We start from the raw sequence: 4,623 nt of genomic DNA on the forward strand, positions 1-4,623 counted from the left end.
AATTAGTTTCACCCAAAAATTAGAAATAACGAGTGAGTTATGAATTTTTGAAAACAAGGGTATAAGCTGAAAAACAGAGACAGCACCCAGTACAGTTTACTTTATATGACATATAACCTTTTACTGATATTGGATTGACATGATTCCAATTTTATTCAGTATCTAACTTATTGGGCTATCCAATTCAATTGGTCTTGTATAAAAATACTAAGTGATGAAAGAGTTATGATTTTTTTAAAAGATGAGGTAGAAACTGAAATTTCTAAAGAGACATTAAAATTTTAAGTCGCTAACTTTTTTTTATTTTTTTTTTATATGGTGATTTGTAAATTTATTCATATGACGCATATCTACTTTCAAACATAGTTTATTCATAACGAGTGTTCGTAAAATAAATCCACACAATATTCATAGGAATCAAATTTAAAGAAAGTGTAAACATCTCAAAATCAACTAAAGATGTAAATCGTCAGCTTCTCCATGACATGTTGCATCATCCTTTACCATCATCTACGCCCCAAGGAAAATCCATTCAACCTGTAGGAAGGGAATTAATCCATGAGTTTGAAACTCATTAGATAGCATCTTTGCAATTCGTTATCAAATTAGAAATTTCGAACTATAGATTCATACCGTCGCACGTAGATGGATTTTCGGCAAAATCCGATTACTATAGCATTATCATAACACGTAGAGCCGGAGAATGATCATTCAAACTGTTGTAGTGCTGAAGTACCGTATCTGAAGGTACCATTTCATTTAAACATTTATGGAAAAATCAGATTTGAAAACGAATGAACACTTGCACCTCTACCTACCTTGAATTTTCTTGGATAAAAGAACAAAATGTATAGAAAGCTTTCCTTCTTTTCACCCTTGTTATTCCCTAAACTTAACTTGATATGAAATATTTTTTTTTTTTTTGAGAGAAAATGAGATGAAATTCGGATTTGAAGAGGAGTGTAGTGAAAAAGTGACCTTTCACTTCTATAACCTTTCTTTTTAATGAAAAATTAAGTAGGGGAGTTGTATTATCATTAAATTTATTAAATTTAGTCTTTAACTAAAAATTTGAAGAGTTTCTAAGCCATAAAAATAATTCATATGAAAGTTTTATAAAAAAAACATCTACATGGTGATTTGAACCTGGATTGCCTATATGAAATATCATGTAGATGACTATTGGGGCAACCCAGTTATTCATTAAATCTTTGTAATCAATTTTACTTAAACTTAATCTCTTAAATTGCTGGACTTTTAATTAATTTATGACTTGAGCTTTCGTAATTTTACATGGGTTGAGCTTCCATAGGTCGTTTCTAAAATGGGTTAGGCTCGTGGTGCTAGATCATCACAAAATATTAGCATAATTTCATTTTATTTTTCTCGGCTACTACAACTAAGTTATGGGGATTCTATGAAGCACTTAGGAAACTAATTTCCTAACTCATTCCTATGATACCAAAGTGCTTTCTGCAGAGCGATTGAAAGTTAAGATAAACTTTTAATAATTCCTATATCTTGATTAAGTCAAGTGGAGTAGGGCAGAATACTCTTAATAGGAGATCACCTATGTAAGTGCGAAGTGGGGCCACTTCAATGATAATTATTCAAGGCTTGAATTCTCTAAACACTTACAAAACTAAGATGGGTTCAGGGCCAAAATGAACCAAGTCATGAGAACCATGAACGGTTTATGGGAGTCATTTTTTAGTACTGTTATCTTGGTTTATACTAACGGTTGATGGTTCAAGAACATCGCGTTCACCAATTAGCTAGTAAATTCGATGGTATTTCACTAAGGAAGGTTCAAAGCCAGAAGCTACCTTACTTGATGCAGTGTTTTCCTACTCTCTCTCTCTCTCTACTAGTGTCTGCATAGACATTTACATTAATTTTCATTCATGTGGGGGATTGTTGGAATTTTGTATGTAAAATTGGTTTACAAAATTATTTAAGTGAAATTCTTAATTTGGTGAATGAGAAATTAGGCCAAATATAAAGTCGCTTAATACTTGAAATTATTGGAACATCGTATAGAATATTGTGGAATATTCTAGAAATATGTGGATGAAAAGTTTATCTTTTCATGTGAAAAATCATGACTCTTGATATGGGTATGATTAATTTCCAATAATTGTGTCTCTTAATGTATAGAAATAAATTCCAAAAGATGTGACTCTTGGTATGATTGTATCTTTTGACATACCTTTTGACATACCTTTCCAACTAATATATATAGACCCCATATGTTTGAATATTATCATTCAAGAAATTCAAGAAAAGCCATAGATACCATATTATTCCATTCCAATTTACACTTTGATTTTGCATCAAAGTCATGGTCATGGTAGAGAGGGAATTCCGTTCGAGTTTGCTGGTCGAAATCATTTGGAGTGCTCCTATGGCTCGATGTGGTCGTTGTATCTTGGAAGATGATTGTCGAAAAATCGTTAGTACCGATGCGGGACAAATTCATCTTAAGGACAAAGTTCCAACACTTACGACATACCTTTTGACATACCTTTCCAACTAATATATATAGACCCCATATGTTTGAATATTATCATTCAAGAAATTCAAGAAAAGCCATAGATACCATATTATTCCATTCCAATTTACACTTTGATTTTGCATCAAAGTCATGGTCATGGTCATGGTAGAGAGGGAATTCCGTTCGAGTTTGCTGGTCGAAATCATTTGGAGTGCTCCTATGGCTCGATGTGGTCGTTGCATCTTGGAAGATGATTGTCGAAAAATCGTTAGTACCGATGCGGGACAAATTCATCTTAAGGACAAAGTTCCAACACTTAACTCAGCCAAAAATTCATCACTTGCATCTTCATCCTCATTTTCTGATTTCGTTTTATTATGATTTGATTTCAGAAAATGATTAATCTAATTTATATATTTATATTGCAAGGTTCAATCGTTCAAGAATCGAAAGAGAAGGTTCCACATTCAAATTCTTCAAAATCGGTAAATTTTCATTTTACCTTATTAAATCCAATTTCGGTAAGTTGGAATACGTTTCGATTTTATACAAATAAATGATATGTTTATTGTGAAATAATATGCACAATTATCGGTGTAATTTTCCAACAACTCTTACATGAGACCTTCACTTATGAGGTGAATGATCTTTTACTAAGTCCTTTGTTTAGTGATTGATAATTTCTTCTCTATATATTCCTTCCCAACAAGGAATAGCCACTTATAGAATGCATATACGTATTGACACTGAAGAGTACGTTTAGCATATGGTACCAAATATGACCAAAAACTAATTTTGGTTTGAATAGCAGGTTGAGGACAATAATACAACTTGAATTAGTATTTTTGCCCCTAACATGACATTATAAAGAACTATAATTTTTTTTTTTTTTAATACTTTGCACATCTTAACGAGCATACTTTATGTGTTCGTCTATCAATTGAAATATAAGAAAATTATATAAATTAATTTCCTACTAATTTCATAATATTAATATTATGATTTCTTCTCATTCGATGTTGTCATTAGTAGCAAAAGCATTGGCTTGGGACCATATAGTATGGCCACCACATAAAATAATGTGTACCAAAAATTAGACAATTTAATCTAAAATACTTGCTAGTGGAAGAAGTAGAACAAGAGCAGCTGCTTTTGGGGATAATGCTACTTGTATATCAAGTGGTGTTCATCCTTCTCGCATGGAGGGAGCCCACTTTGAATAAATCATATTTTATTTGAAGCGACCCCCCTCCATGTGAGGGGGTTAGAAACCGAGGTAGATAGTTCGATGTACATATAGTATGATCCCTGGTTTTGGATATGCTGCTAGTTTTATTGCTCATGTAGCACAAGGGGGCTTCTTTAATTTTGAATAATGTTAGCTAATACTAGTGACGCTAGAATATTAATTTAGATGGTCATATTTGATATGTTCAATTAAATGAATGATGTTACATTATATTAAGTGACACTATTATTTAATGTCATACAATTGTCATTTAAATCAGTGTTTGACACTAGCACAGGCAGACATAGGAGCGGTCGCCCAGAACTTCAGTTTCTTTTTTCATTTTTATTTTAAATAAAGTCCTGTTTGGTATGGATTAAAATCTTAAATTTAATCTAAATTAAAGTTAACAATTAATTTTAATAATATATTTAATGAGAGTCACAACTTTTCAACTTCTATTAAAATTCACTAAAAGTCTTATTTTAATCTCACCAAACAGAGGCAAAATTACAATAAATTTAAACTTTTTTTTTCTTTTCTCTCACTCTTTTGCAACTCTCTCTCACGTTTTCCCACTAAAATTTAGTCTTTTTAATTTTTTAAAATTTGTTTATAATTTCTCCACGAGTTATCACATATGCTACAAATATTCACTTTCCCAAATCAAAATTTCAACTAATTAGAATCTAAATTTGCATTTTCTCCTATCAAATTGAGTATATATATAGAATGAGTCTAAAATGATTATATCCAATTTGATTTATATTTAACAGAACTTGTTTATTTAAATTGATTACTAATATTGAGCCCTTGTTTGAGCCCCATTTTTTTGGAAAGAATAAATTTTTGAATAGTGTATTGATGGGAAATATGTGGTTAAAAAATAAAGAAAAATTTT

The sequence above is a fragment of the Olea europaea genome, chromosome 5 (genome assembly GCF_002742605.1).
Source record: "Olea europaea var. sylvestris chromosome 5, O_europaea_v1, whole genome shotgun sequence".
Classification (NCBI taxonomy): domain Eukaryota; kingdom Viridiplantae; phylum Streptophyta; class Magnoliopsida; order Lamiales; family Oleaceae; genus Olea; species Olea europaea.